The following is a 15,898-nucleotide window of genomic DNA, read 5'->3' on the forward strand; positions in this document are numbered from 1 at the left end:
ACCTGAATCCACTTTGGGATTCAGGCATGCCTGGGCCTTCGGAACTGGAGGAATGTGTCTTCTGCGAGTTTATTTGCACGAAGGTTTGCGAAGCCTCCTGAGACAGGGTCCGCCTCACCAGAGAGGCTGGCAGACAAGTCCTGCTTGGTGACGAGGCTTCAGTCATCCGATAGGACTGCCCTTCTGGGCATGGCATGATGCTGCCTCTCAGCCATATCCTGGAGCGTTACCCCGTGGCCTCCTCCAGTCTCACAGCCCTCAGGGCATATACGTAGTAATAAAACCAGATAAAGCAGTTTCACTGAATGCTAGTGTTACTGGCCTGTCAGCCAACTTCTGCTGGCAGATTCCCAGACGCAGTTTCTAGAAGCCTTTCTCTGGGGCTAATCGGTTTCTGTGTGAGTTTCCTATTACTGCTATGATAAATAATAGCAAATTTAGTGTTTTAAACAATACAAATTAATGTTCTTAAAATTCTGGAGGTCAGAAGTCTGAACTGGGTCTTACAGGGCTAAAATCAAGATGTCAGCAGGGCTGCGTTCCTGCTGGAGGCTCGAGGGGAGAATCCATCTCCTGTCCTTTCTATCTTTCACAGGCCACCTGCATTACTTGGTTTGTGGTCCCTTGCCACTATCTTCAAACCCAGTAGCATAGCATCTTCAAATCTCTATCCTTCTCTCTCTGACCTCTACTTCCACCCTCACATCCTTACTCTGACTCTAAGCCTTCTGCCTCCCTCTTACAAGGCCCCTTGTTATTACATCAAGACCCCTCACCTTGAGATCCCTAACTTAATCATACCTGCAAAGTCTTTTTTTTTTACACCACAAAAGAGAACATATTCACAGGTTTCGAGATCAGGACATAGATATTTGGCTGTGGGGGGGGGGTTGTTCTGCCCACCAGTTTCCTGAGGGAAGAATCTTTCAAACCCTCTCTGTGGGCTGGACGTCCAGCTCCCAGATCCTGGGCATCTGCGGACCTGGACCCCCGGCTGTTGCTTCAGCACCAGCTGTCAGCTCACCATCACCAACACCAAAGCTGTTGCTGTTGCCACTACCCCGCAGGAAATGACACCAGAGTCACCTGTTGGCAAAGGAGTCTGGAAAATGTAATTTACACAGTCCCAGATGTTTTCAATACAGAATGAAACCCAGAAGGGAGAGAATCAACCTGGGAGCTGAGAGCAGACAGGCAGAGTCCACCACACTCATTCCCATGGTCCATCCAGATTTAACTTCCACACGTCAACAGTAACAACAAAACACGTTACACTTTCCCTTAAGATGACGCAACAGTCCCTCATATGAATGAGATGCTTTCGCCCTTTTCCACGAAGACCCGTCAGTCACTGTATTCACCACTGGGAGTGAATTTCCAGCTCGGTGCCAAGCTCACCTGTATAGTCTGTAACCCAAAATCTAAACTGCAAGTTAACCATTTCTGATGTTAAGATTAATAACACTCTTTATAAAATAGCAGGAGAAACAGAGAGAAGGGAAAGGACAGATCGGTGAATGCACAGAAATATATAAATACACATGCAAATGCATAATACAGGTAAGGAAGAAAACGCGCGTAGTTGCTGCAGGTCTTACTTCCGTGATGCGCTGTGTGGGCGTGTGTTGGGGTAACTGGCCATCAATCTGGGGAACATAGAACATTAGATGTGTACTTACATCAAAATAAACTCCAGAAGGATTAAACCCTTACATGTCACATACAAAGTCACCTGGGTAGTAGAAGACAAGAGGCATGACTGTCTGCACACTTTGGGAAGTGGGAGGTTGTTCAGCGTGGCATCGGAGGGGGTAGGCATCCACTGGCTTGTCTGCCGAGCAGCCTCCTGTCTTCTGAGGAACCTCCCTCATCCTCCCACTCCCCTTTCCCAACCCCACCTCGCCCCGCCATGGACATATGGTTTGAACAGAGGGGTCCTCTCCTTATGTGACTCCATCTTCCTGGCCATGGCTGCTGGTCTAGAGGTGAGCTCCTCCTCCCATCTGGGCTAATCACTCCCCTGGCCACCAATCTGAGCTGCTTTGAGAGTCTTTGCACGCCCCTCTCTGATCATGAAACTCAGGAGGTGTGTGCTCTGGCACTGCCTCTGGAGGTGATTCTAGCCTTCTGGATATAGCCATCATGAGAAAAGAACGCCGATAAGGAGAGAAAAGCAAGGTGAGAGGCAAAAAGGTGGTGCCTAGCCCCTGCTTCCTGCGCTGCTAGGTTACACCCTTGTCCTTTCCTAAATTCTGTCTCTTGCCTAAGCTTATTTTAGCTCAGTTCCTATCACCCATAGTTCCAATTCAAACAATGCCAGGAACAGGAACCATAAAAATGAACATTTTAAAATGAAAATACTGTTAAAATAAGTTTTTAAACAGAAAAAAACCCTCTTACAAAATTAAAAGACAAGTGAGAAAAATGGGCAACATACTTGACAGTTACTTCTGGCAGTTTCCCCTCATGGTCCCAAGCTGGTTGCCACAGCGCCAATCATCTCCTCTTCATACCATATCCAGAGGATGGAAAAGGGATTGGGCTGTCTTCTGTCTTGCGTCCCCTTTTAAGAGTAAGAAAATTCTCATAACTCTTTCCCCCTGCCTCCATTCGCCATAGACTTTCACATCTCTTCAGCTAGAAGAATGTCACGTGCTCATGCCAACAAGCACCAGAGCACAGAGGATGAAATGACCATGACTGACTAAGACATATGAAGATTCACCACCTGGGATATGGTACCTGTGAGTTCTATGTAAAGTGAGAGCCTAAACAAAATCAGGGCCCTACCAACCGGGGAGAAAAATGGGACAGCTGAGACCCGAGGGGCAGTAGGATTAGAGATCTGAAGAATAACCAACAGATCCTGCCACTTTAGACAAGAAACTTAAATATCTAGGACACTCTTCTCTGAGATACTGCCTATTTCATGGAGTGATTAAGAGGGTGGGAGCTCCTTTTAAGCTTCATACACCAGGCACAGCGGACTTACTGAAAGCGTAAAACTCCACCACTAATTAATTAGTTATGTGTTTGGGGGCCTTTTAATAACCTCTCTAAGCCTTCAGTTCCTTCATATGTAAAATGATGATAGTTAATAATGGATCATTACTATTTTTAGAAGATTTTTTCCTTGAGGCAGAGGGGAGGTAATTAGGTTTATTTGTTTATTTATTTAAACTTTTTTAACGGAGGTACTGGAGATTGAACCCAGAACCTCATGCAAGCTAAGCACACGCTCTACCACTGAGCTATCCCCTCCCCCTAATCGATCATTACTGACAACAATTGACAATGGTGGTAATTATACTAACCTCATAAAGTCTTTGTGGGAGTTAATGACATAATGCATAAATAATACATAAAGTATATAAAGTACATAGCAAAATGCTCGGTACACAGTCAACACTCAAGGCACGTTACCTGTCATTGTCATTATTATCATTATTCTATTCTTATCATCCCAATTAGAAGAGACAATAATGGAGCTTACACCCACATGGGGGAAAAGAGACAAGTAAATAATCAGGTAAGACAGTCCCACAGTGATGCTACGAGAAAAGCAAAACATCTTTGTGCACAATCACTAAAGGCATCTCTCATTATTTCCTAAGGGCAGATTCCAAGCAATGGGATTGCTGGTCCCACAAATAGTCAGAGGATCTCTATGAGATAGTGCTGGTAGCCCTGAGGTTCCAGACCTTTGGCAAACACAGTCAGCTAATGCGATCAGGTGGCACCACCCGAGAGTTTTGAAAGAACTTGAAGGTAAAAGTGTTGCACATACCGCTCAATGTAATGATTTCCTATTATAAAGAGATACTGTCCTCAAGGACTGGAGGGTTGCCCTGAACACATAAACGTTTCTGTAGGCACTCCAGAAACCATGGGCTCCCAAGTGTGACTTGGTGTGAAAGCTGGTGGAGTTAGCACTGAAAGGATGCAACCTTGAAGGTGTCGCTGACACCAGGCACTAGGGACCTTGGGGCTGTTTCATTGTGCGTTCCTGAGGGTTCTCTCTGTGGAGCCAGTTGAACCCTCGGTTTATAGTGAGAATCTGTGCTGGATTCAGTCTTGTGCCAGGAGCGTTGGTAAGTCAGCATCGCGATAAGCCAAATTTAGCTAGAGATGGTTGGGGTCACTCAGAGAGTGTGATTTCAGGCCCCAGACCTTTGTGAGGGTGGTCTTGTGGCTGGGAATTCTCCAAGGCGCAACCAGCCACATTGTTTTCTTCTTTGGTGTGGCTCTCATTCACCCTTCAGAGTGTTGTCTCTTGAGGTTCCTTGCTTTAGGCAGAGGTCTAGGGCCCCCAGCTTTGTCTCCTGTCCCCGTCATGAGTGGCCTGTTAAAGCCTATACTCTGGATGCCAGAGGCGAGCAGACACCTTAGGGAAAAGTCTCTCGAGGGTGTGCTTATTCCTCCGAATCATCATTTCCAGCCTCCAAGGAATTCCCTTACTTTCCAATCTGCTCATTCACCCATTAATAAAAGCTGCCTTTTTCAGGGAAGCCATCATTTTTCCATACATTCAATAGGGAGGGTTTCTCTGACCATCTTGTCTGCCAAATTGCCAGAAGCTGAAGTCCAGGAGGATATTATATGTAAGACTTGTAAGTCTGAGAAATTACAGGCTGTGTGGCTGGAGTAAAAAAGGCTTCATCACTAAATCTTGGAGCTCTAGAATGAAGAAGCTCGTGCAAAATACAAAGCACAAACACTTGGGGACAGTGCTTTCTAGAGAAGACAGTGATTTTCTGATCTTATTTCAGGGGGACAGGCTGGAGAAGAGTGGTCCTCAGTGAGCATTTGCTGTATGAATGGAAGGCAGGTAAGGGCAGAGTTGGATGGATTTTTTAGTTGGTTGAATTACCAGAACCAAGTTATATAAACAAATTCACATCACCTTTGAATGGAGTCTCCGGAGCCAGCTACCACTGGGTTCTGTTCCATTGTTTCCTGTTCAACAGGATCCTCTTACATGAGCTTTACATGACCTGCTTCCTGTTTTATCAGTGTTTTGAGAATGTTGGTGTCATAAAGTTAGATTAGCACATGACCCTAAGCTAACAGTGTTAACTAGTATGCTGAAGGCAGAGAAGCAATTTCTGTCCTTCCTCCCCCATCTCCCCACCCCACCAGATCCACAAACAGGGGATGGATGAGTTAAAATGGAATAGGGCCAAGAGCTCTCCACGTAGGTGGAAAAGTCTACAAAATACCCCTGTGGCCACCATCCAAGATGGAACATCGGTCTGGAAAAAATAAGTATGGACGGACTGGAAGTGGAAAGTGTGGCTTCTTGACAGCAGTGCTAGTGAACAAGACCCAGGGCTCTTCACAGACTGAAAGCTCAAAGTGAGTCAAGAGCGAGTCAGTAAAAGTTAAATCGATCTTAGGCCCCATGAGCAGTAGCAGAGTCCAAACATGAAGTGAGAGGCACGACTTCCTCCTCAATGGTCGGGTCAACTGGGTGCAAGTCTTCACCCCTGAGCACTGGAACTAACCAGAGTGCAGGGAGGGGAGGGGCAGCCACATGGGGAAGGAGCAATGGAAGATCCTCTGGAGTTCAGCAAGAAGGGAAGGCGGAAGGCAGGGCTTGAGTGGGGAGCCCATGCTAGACTGCTGGGGCCGCCATAGGACAGACATGTATTGAATTATCATCTGAAGGCTAAAGTCCAAGTTCAAGGTGTCTGCATGGTTGGTTCCTTCTGAGGCCTCTCTTCTTGGCTTGTAGACGGCCATCGTCTCCCTGTGTCCTCACGCGGTTTCCCTCTGTGCTTGTGTCCCAATCTCCTCTTCTTTTAAGGACACCAGTCCTATTGGATTAAGGCCCAACCCTAATGACCTCATTTTAGTTTAATCACCTCTTTAAAGACCCTACCTCCAAATACGCTTACAGCCTGAGGTGCTGGGGTTAGGACTTCAACACACGCATTTTAGGCGGGGGAGGTACCTAATTCAGCCCTTAACAGTGCCTGACTCTTGTTTCAACGTGTAGGAAAGGAAACAGATTTCTCCTTTGTGAGTCCAGTAGACAAAGCAAAGGTCACTGTGTGGAAGTTATTAAGAAAGCCAGTTCGGGCTCAAAAGGAAAATCTTTGCCTACCTGCTTCCCCACATCACCTACCCTGGGTTCCCAGCTAACGTCAGAGCCTCCAGCTACTTTGTGTGAGATTCTCAGTTCCAATTCTATGTCTATCTGTCCCAGACCCTTGGGGCACTCAGTTTCACACCGGTAGGACGTCCTCCTGGTGTCCTCATTCGGGTTTCTTTCCTCTGCACCTTGACCCACCCACCTAGAAAGCCTAACTCCAGATCTCAGTCCTTCAGAGTGTGGCCAGTCCTTCCATGGGAAGGTGGGTCATGTCCAGCGTTGTCTAAAGATAAGTCATCCAACCTGGCTTCTGAGACCAGAGAACAAAACGTTTCCCTGGAGAAGCACTTCCCTGCCAAATCATAAAGGCACCTGCCATGACTTCACCTAATCTTGTGATGGTTCTCCTTGGAATTGGCGTATAATGAGCTCTTCCTCATACACAAACTGCTCTGGATGTCTTGGTTGCTCTCAATATGCAAAATCCATGGTTTTCCCCCAGCTCCCAGCTAGGAGGTCACAGAAGACTTGAAAAGGAATGGAACAGAATCTGCTTATAACACAGAGTTATTTTCGTATGCAAATTCATCAGCGTTGATGATGAAAGAGAAGTGCCCAGAATGGGTATGTGAAAAAAATCCCACTGGACGAGGCAAAAGCCCTCTGCAGGGGACTGAGGAACATGGTCTGTCCAGCCTCAGAAGACAACGGCCTGTACTTTCCTTCCCAAAGGTGAACCATCTCCAAGGATATTGTGGGGAAAGAGCTGGTCTGTGGGGTGGGAAGCAGAGTCACCTGATGGCTGCTATAAATGTCAGAAATAGAGAAGATTCAGAGAAGAAGAGAAATCGACAATTTCTAAATAGATACAGTTTGGAGCTCCAGGGAAACTGAGGACAGAACTCCTGCCTATCTCAAAGAAGAGATGAGTGTCTCTGAAAGACTGCTGTCAGGGGCTCACCTCCCCAGAGGCCCTGGAACACAGACAGTGCCTGACCTGAGAATGTCTCTCCCCACTGCCTCCCCCCACCCCCAGCCAGACCTGCCAAGGCTCCCCCGCCCCAGCCAGAGGACGGCCAAATGGCGCAGCCCCCTCCCTCCCTGTGCAAACAGCTCTCACCCCGCCCGAGTAAACAGGCCTCCCCGGTAGCGGCGCCTCTGCGCTGCCTCTGTATGATGTAGCCCAGAAACGAGGAGGCCAAGCCTCAGGCTCTGGACTTGGGTTCTGTTTTTAATCCAGGCCCCCAGGCAACAGGGGTCATCCATCTTGGCTCCTTCTCTTTTTATGTAAACAGGGCTGGGGGCCCATGTGGTTTGAGTACAGCCAGGCCCCTGCTCTCACTCCTCCCCATGTAAACACATTACAAAGAATCTTTGTAACTGTCCAGGCAGAGCAGCCCAGCCCAGAGGAAGGGAGCCTGCATCAGGAAGGGAGTGAGGGTGGAGGCAGGGGTGGCTTGGGGAGCGGGGAGGGGGTGATGCCCACCAACACTCCTTATATGGTGGGATGCAGATGGTCAGCTTTGCCCAGTCTGACCATGGGAGGAGAGGGTCTGTTACCTGCAGCAGAAACCAAGAGGAGGGGTATGAGAAAAGGGGGAACAGACCTGACATCCTTCAGCCTGATACCTTCCCTGCTGCAGTTCAGGTGAGGCTGAAAAAAGAATAAAAAAAAAAAAAAAAGAATGAAAGCCTCCTCTTCAACCATGGCAGGGTAGAAGAAAGAGTATCATCTGGAGAGTCAAGAAAACAAATTGTATTCCTGCGTCCACCCTTAATGAGCTGTGTGACCTTTGGATGGTGCCTTAACCTCTCTGAGTTTCCTCATCTAGATAAATTGGACTCTACTATCTGCCCTTGATGTGACAGGGACTTTAGGTATGTTATTTTACTAATCCACACAACTACCCAATGAGGCAGGGAATGATTATCCCCATTTTCAAGATAAAGAAATTGAGGCTCAGCAGGTAGAACTGATTTGCCCCCAATACGCACGTTAAATAAGTGGCAGCTCTTTTCCCTGCCAAACCCCATTCTGCTCCTGCAGCTGAGAAAGGTGGGTTTCCTTTCCTTGACCATTTGGAAGCTGAGACTAGAAGGTACTGGCCTACTGAAAACAACCTTTATTGCTGGAGACAGAAGTTCTGACTCAGATAAGCTCAAGGTCTGGGAGTCAGGGCTGTGTCTCAGGACCCCCACCTTCCCCAGCCATCTCCTTTCACTGCACTCCTGTATCACCTTGGGTAAAATCCAGGGAAAGAGAACAATCAACAACTTGTTCCACCCAGGGAAGGACTTGGCAGGGACTCTTGGCATCACTGTCACCACCTTTTCCAAGCCAAGGCAATACCTAAATATCTAAATTTCCATAGCACGTCTTTGAGGCTGAGAGAACCGGGAACCCTTATACCTACAGACAGACTTAGCACTGGGAGGCGTTGCTGAGGGGAGTAAGAAAGGTTCCCAGGCCTTTGACAGTAAACTCTCGACCAAACTTCTGCCCCTGGGCTAAATGCAGTTTGCCATTTTTCCTGTTGAGCTGGTGATCTTAGAATTTTATGTTTTTAAATGGCTGGGAAAAAAATAATCGTTTATGACATGCAAAAATTATATTAAATTCAAATTTCAGGGTCTATAAATATGATTTTAGAAGGCAGCCATGCTTTTCCATGTACACAAGTCTGTGGTTGCTTTTGTGCGACAAAGTTGCAGAGTTGAGTGGCTGTGACATTGATCATGTGGCCGGCAAAGCCTAAAATATTTGCTGTCTCTTTACTGAAGGAGTCTGCCATCTCCTGTTCTAGGAAACATCATGTGCCTGGGATGGGGTTTCGGGGAAGGGTCTCACTATTCTGGAGGTAGATATTTATTTAACCCCTTGTTTTTCGTGCAGCCCCTCCCCCAACACACACACACCTCAGCAGTGCCTGGCGGCCCCAATCCAGTTGGGTCTAACTAGCAGCCTGAGGGATGTGGCCTCTCAGACCCAAGGCTGACGAGCTCTTCACCCCCAACCCTTCAAGGGTCAATTCCTTCCCTCCCCTGGCATCTGGAGTACTGGCAGCCAGGCTTCGACTCCTTAGGAGGGAGGCTGGAGGGTTTTCCCCTGGAGAAACTGACCCAGAGACAAGATCGAGATACTGACAGTTGGAAGTCCAGTTCCCACCAGATCTTCTAAGGGAAGCTCACGGTGGACAAGGCCTGCCCCCAGCCAGAGTCTTCCAGGGAGCGTCCCAGAGTCCCATGACATGTGAGCGGACAGCCAAAATGTGCAACAGTCTGGGACCTGAGACTCTACTGGAGTGCTTGCACCTGGACAAACACCTCCTCGAGCAAACAGAATACAAAGAAACTACAGGGACTGAAAATAACTGCATGCGGTGGCTGGGGCAAATTACCAACAACAAGATACAAAACGGCCAGAACCCAACTGTCAACTGCTGAGGTACCAGGAGCAAAAGCAGGGTACTGCGCATGATCCCTGCACACAGCACCACCCAGGGGGTGGGCCGACCACCTATGCCACCCTTCCGGGCCCAAGCACTGATCTGCCTCCACTCTCACCCCATTTAAGAGACCAGCTCGCTGACTCTCAGGGAGCAAGCAATGGAAACTGTTACTTCTTTTCGCTCCCTCGGGCTATAGCGCAAGTCCCAGTGAAGACTTGCCTGAATTTCTTGTCTGCTCTTTTATCAATGCCTGTTGATGAAACAGTCCAAGCACCTGGGTTAGTATCACGATCTTCAGGTGTGAGAAGGGGGAGGCTTTTGTGGCTGATCTAGGAAGTGACAGGACGCATGTCAGAATCACACAACAGGCTTCACTTGGGGGGGAGCCTGGTCGGGACTGCATGAAAGGGACCTTACAGAGACCTTACTTACGGGGACTGATGTGGCACCCAGAGCGGCACAGGGCAAGGGGACTCCTGGGAGAGAGGAGACTCACAGTGAGGTGGGAAGCCCCACTTAAAAAAAAAAAAGAGAGAGAGAGAGAGACCGGCAGGACCCCCAGGCAGAACCACTATTCTCCTGCCAGCACCACCCAGTTCCCTGGCCCAGGAGCTCTATCTCACTTCTTGCCTCTGAAAGGGCTTACTTCTAGGAAAGTGGAACTTATCCCTAAAATTCTATTGGTTCTCTGAGCTCACTCATGATTGGTTATTTCCTTCACTCCTGATTGGTCCATTTCCCTAACTTCTGATTGGTCCACTTGTAATACTTCATTTGCATGGAGCTCACTCTGATTGGTCCATTTCCCTCACTCCTGATTGGTTATTTCTCTTCCTCCTGATTGGTCCATTTCTACAAAGCTTGTTCCTAATTAGTCAACTTTTGTTATACCTTATTTGCATAAGGTGTAAAGTGTAAACTGGTAGCCTATAAAAGCCTGTGTAAACCAACAGACAGGGTCCAAAGCTTGGCATGTTAACTCGCCTGGGTCTGCTGGTGTGTTCGTCGAGTGCTGCTTGGTCTGTCACCTGGGTCCAGGTTGCTGCCACAACTGAGCTGTAGCACGTTTTCCTGCAGCAGTAGAGGGGATTTTTGTGTCTCAGTGATGTCATGTCACTCTGTATTATTGTGGGGAAATTCTGGGCCAGAGAATCCTGGACGGCAGCAGCGGGTTTGGGGCCTTTAATAGCCCAGGGTTCGTCTCACCTGTGGCTGGCAGATGTTAAGTGCAGTTCTGCAAAGCAGGCAGGCTCTGAGTGGCTACAAATATCTTTCCTGGGGCTACATTTAAGGCAATTGGATGTATGGGGATTTGAGTTTAGTGCTGGTGGGCTCGGAGCCTGCTGTGAAGAAGTACAAAACATAGGGGTCATCTCTAGCCTACTTAAATAAAACAAAAAGCTTGCTGTTAACCTCCTCAGAGATATGAGAAGAAACTGCAGAATAGGCTATAAAAGGTATATCCAGAAAACAAAAGGAGTATCTTAGAAAGGGAAAATATTGGAGTAAAAATGAAAAATTCAGTCGAAGAGAAAGTGAAGGAAATATGACAGCAATAGAACAAAAAAGACAAAGACTTTTAAAAATGAGTGAAAAAATGAAAATCAGAGAATCAACCCAGGAGTTCCCACATCCGAACTTCAGGAAATTTGGAAGGAGAGAACAGAGAAAAATGAAAATTATCAGGAAAAGACTTTAAGACAATTTTTCAGAAATAGAGGACATGGACAGACCCCCAAATGCTCAGCAAAATGAATGGGAAAGAAATAAACAAAACCAACTCATTGATGTGAAATTTTAGAGCCCAAAGATTTCCAGAGATCAAAAAGAGGTCTCATACAAAGGACTGAGAATCAGAATGCTCCTGGGTTGCTTAACAGTAATTTTGGAAGTTAGGGGACAAAGTTCCAAGGGAAGATAATTTAAAAACTAAGCATCTTACACCCAATAACTCAAAAAGGGTTATTTTTAGAGGGGAGCAAAAAGACCTTTCCAGATATTTAAGGTCTCAAAATATTTACTCCAACAGGCACTGTGTCTCAGGAAGCTTTTTGGGGGATATGTTTCACCAAAGAGAGGAGTAATCAGGAGGGAAATGGGATCCAGAAACAGGAGATCCAAAACGGGGGAGGGGCTGGGGCTGGAGGGGTCACGAAGTTCTCCAGGGGGCTGCTAAGGGCAATCTTGAGATGCAGGAGCTGTGAAACAGCCTGGCTGTTTTGAGAGGAAGAAAGAGCTCTAGGATTTTTCGAAAGAGTAAAATACACATCTGTCTTCAGGCAATAAATCGAACTGTTATCAAAACCTAAAGAAAACACTGGCCCCAATGTAAAAGGATTTCTTTACATTTCTTAAAAAGTTTTTGTCTGTTCTTGTTGTTTAGCAGTTTTCAAAAAAACAATCAAGTCCTTATGTTTTTTCATGTCATGTGTGCATCTCCTTGATAACATGAAAACGACAGAACTTCGGGTAAAGAGTAGTCCATCGTCTCTGGCTATCTCCACAACTTAAGATCATACTACCTTCTTGTCTTAAATACTTTAATTTTCCTCTTTTATATCATGCAGCAGAACTCCACTCAATGCATGGAGCCTGGGACTTGTTCTCAAACGTGAGCATCGGCCGGCCCGTCATGGAGTGCTGGCCTGCTTTGAGCTTTGAACCCACACTAACTTGACTCTGCCACTCTGTAGCTGATCAGTTTTGGCAACTGTCTGCATCTCTGTTTCCTCATTAAGGTACCAGGCATAATCATCCCAATCTCGCAGGGCTGTTCTGAGTTTTAAAATGATGCTATCGTGGAAACGAAGCACCAGTATTATCCCTAGTTCCTAGTAGGTGCTTAACACCTTGTGGCTGTGACAGGTGTTAATGTTTTGTAGTTTCCACCACGATTTCATCCGTCCTTTCTCACCGCGTCTTTGATGAAATGGGAGGACAGGTTTGATGCCCCCACTTAAAAACAGACAAAACCAAGGCTAAGCAACAGGCTAGCACTCTGGGATGGACCCTTTGGGGGCTCAGCATTTCTGGTCACTGGGCAATGCTCTAACAGAGACAGAGCCATCGGGAAGCGAAGTTCCTTGGAAGAGCAATCGTCCCCGATGCCCTGCCTTTCCAGCAGCAGGACCACGGGGTTAAGAACAATAGACTGTGAGTCCAGACTTGCTCTCAGAATGAGAGCATTTTCACATTCCAAGTGGGACCAGGAGGGAGAAGAAATGACAGGAGACAGAGTGGGTCCATGAAATCATGTTTTTATATCCAGTGCCCAAAAGGAAATTGGAAAACAAGTGTGTGTGAATCCCTTCACTCTGTAAATATGTTTACTACGTAGGTGGGATAGGAAATACCAAGGCAGTCTGCAGTAAAGTTTCTGAAATAAAGATTAAGCCCCAAAGGATAGAGCTTTGTATTTTTAAATAATCTTAGAGTTCCTCTTTGAACATGACTAAGTGATCATTTGTGTCAAACTAGGTTTTTAAAGTGGCAAAAGGAAAGGGTGGTGTCAAGGATGCCATTTTCAACAAATTCAGACTTTTCAAGTTCCTTAGAGATAACTTAAAAAATTTAGAGACTATTCTAATACCTGGATTCATATTTAATTGTCTGAGTGAATTATCTGTGTATATGACGTTACTGTTTCTTTAAAAGAAATGTAAGTGAAACTAAGAAAGTTATGTAGGTAAGACTGTTTTGTGTAGGGCAAAGAACCCTGAGGGCATCATTGTGTAAAGGATGTTGACTAAGTCAGAAAAAAAAAAAAAGTTAAATCATACCCACACGGGAAGGTGTCATAAATTTTAGAACGACTTCCATGCAGAGTGATTAAAAGTGTTATTTCTGAAAACATTAGCAAGAAGCCAATAAATGTGGGTTAAATGAAGAAAAATTATTTACGGCAGTAAAATATCAAAGACTAAAATACTAAGATACATAACTGGTTATCTCTAACATACAATAATGTTCCAGTAGCCCATTTACAGATTGACTTGAGAATTTGGAGCTTATTTTCCCAAATAAACAGTGCTGTAGACATCAGTTACACTCTCACAGAAGTAAACAGGGGGCAAGGAGACTAGCTCAATGGTAGAGCACATACATGTTTAGCATGTACGAGGTCCTAGGTTCAATCCCCAGTACCTCCACTGACAAAAGAAAGAGAGAAACCTAATTACTTACCCCTACCAAAAAAAAAAAATGTTAAACTAAAACATAATGTAGATAAATCCTTGTGCACCTGCAGTGAAAAACAGTAGAAATTCTAGCATATAAGCGCAAAAGGGAAACAATAAAACTGGATTACAACCACTGCATTATTTTGGATGCTAGTATTCAAGGATCAGAGGACTACTGAGAAAAGAAATTACACCCGTGGAGACTCTGAGCGAGGTGTCGGGCTTTCAGGTAACTGAGGTGCTAGCACCCATGTGATTTCACTTCAGTCCCTAAGGCCTTCTCCTGTCTTGTTGCATGCATGCCTATGATTCTTGTTAGTCAAATCAGCAATAATTCTGGCCGTTTTGAAGTTCACAGATGAAAATGGGGAGAGGAAAAGGACAGTATATTTTTTAAGATAAAAGGTAAGTGAGGAGAGAGGGGCCCATTGCAGGGACATGAAAGGGGAACTTGTGCACCCTTGTGAGAGGGCCTGAGGTGGTGACTGAATGGTAAGCAGGGATGGGTAGGAGAAGGTGGCAGTGAGCACATGGTTTCCCTGAGCTGGTGAGGAAGAGGTGCCACTGTCAGACGCCACCTTGAGCCTTAACTCTTGGTTGCTGTACATCACACTCCCAGAGTTTATTTACCTTGTAAGTGAGTTTGTACCTTTGGGCTGCTTTCACTAGTTTTAGCAGAAGGGATCTAACAATCTTAAAGCACGGACTTGTGGCCACATATTCTTTAATCTCCACTACCTAGTGCAGAATAAACATTGATCAGAACGGTGTTGAAATATTTCCCTCTCGCTACAGTTTCCCCCACCCTTTCACCTTAGTGCTTTTGCACCAGCTTCACCTGGAATGCTCTTGGCTGGTAAGGCATTTCCGCAGATCCAGTTCTTACCCTCCTCCTAATACACCACCCACTTAGCAAGGTTTTCCGATTTGATCCCTACCCTCGCGGCTATCTGTATCTCTCCACCATCTCTCGGTTGTATCTCACACTTATATCGACAACACACACGCCAGTTCCCTTGCGAGTGCATCCCAGTCTGGGAAACCCAATAACCTAACCTGATCTTTACTTTGCCTATACCCAGCCCGACGCTCGGCTGGTTAAGTGGAAGAATAAAAAACTCGGAAAGCCGAGGGATCCAGCGTGCGTCTTGCCGTTAAACAACCTGGACTTCCCACGTGGTCGTTTCGAAAGGAGTTTCTGTGGACAGCAACATGGACCCGGGGTGGGGAGGGGGCGGCGGCCTGAACTCCGCGGCCAGACTGGCTCCAAGGGGGCCTGAACCAGCGAGGGCTCGAACGGCCGACTCCGCCCTCGCCGCAGTCTCGGTACGTTCCTCGACGGCCGGGGGCACAGACGGAGGGGAAGACCGAACACGCAGGGGTAGGAAGAGCGGCGTGGAGCCCGCAGCGGGCGGCCGGACCTCCTCGAGCCCCACAAGCCGAGGCTGGCGCCGCGTGTCCGGGGAAGCCACGCCTTCACCCTGGGCCCACCACCGCCCCCTCCAGCCTCGCCTCACCGCGCGGCCCCTCACGGGAGCGCGGAGGGCTGACCCCCTGGGGCCGCCGTCAACGGCGACACACAAAGGCCGGAAGTGCGCCCGCGTCGGCCTGCGAGGCGCCCTCTCTAGGACCCCGGAGGCCCCACATCTCGGTGGTTCTCCAGACTTGAAGGTTGAGGGTGGGGGTACCAGACCCCGCAAGACCCCGACGCCCTGAGCTTTTCTGGCCCGCTCTTTGGGCAGCAAAATGAATCGAAAGGTACGAATTAGAAATCAAATCACTTATGTGTGTAAGAGAAACCCCACTTAAAATGTATCCAGGCCTGTTTCGGCCCAGGGGATTATCCCGCTAGCTGCCCCCAGGGGGCGAGGGCACGGAGGGCTGAAGAGAGTCCTCCCGGCTCAGGGTCTCTCAGTGGCACAGAGCGCTGGGCGTGTGCTGCAGCGGTCGGCGCGCCTTCCACTGCCGGGGCTGCCTCTCCTCAGAAACGAACACCGTTAAAGCTCACGCGGTGGGGGTGCAGCGCAGTTGTAGAACGCCTGCTTAGCCTGCATGAGGTCCTGGGTTCAATCCCCAGCACCTCCAGTAAACAAAACAAAACTCATGCTTTCAAAATGGCAGGAAACACGTAACAGTTTCAAAGGTGACCAAATGGAGTGGAAAAGTCAGAGAAGACC

General features: G+C 47.4%; 1 long non-coding RNA gene across 1 annotated transcript; it reads right to left on the reverse strand.

Annotated features, from left to right (window-relative positions):
* Positions 1–1,081: 1,081 nt before the first annotated feature.
* On the reverse strand, positions 1,082–10,166 carry LOC140687153 (uncharacterized). Its single transcript, XR_012061300.1, has 4 exons — positions 9,976–10,166; positions 9,763–9,872; positions 7,702–7,748; positions 1,082–2,563 (listed from the first exon to the last, which is right to left on the reverse strand). It is a non-coding gene; the product is annotated as an uncharacterized lncRNA (long non-coding RNA).
* Between the last annotated feature and the right edge of the window lie 5,732 nt (positions 10,167–15,898).

This window comes from Vicugna pacos, chromosome 18, assembly GCF_048564905.1.
Source record: "Vicugna pacos chromosome 18, VicPac4, whole genome shotgun sequence".
In the NCBI taxonomy this organism is placed as follows: Eukaryota; Metazoa; Chordata; class Mammalia; order Artiodactyla; family Camelidae; genus Vicugna; species Vicugna pacos.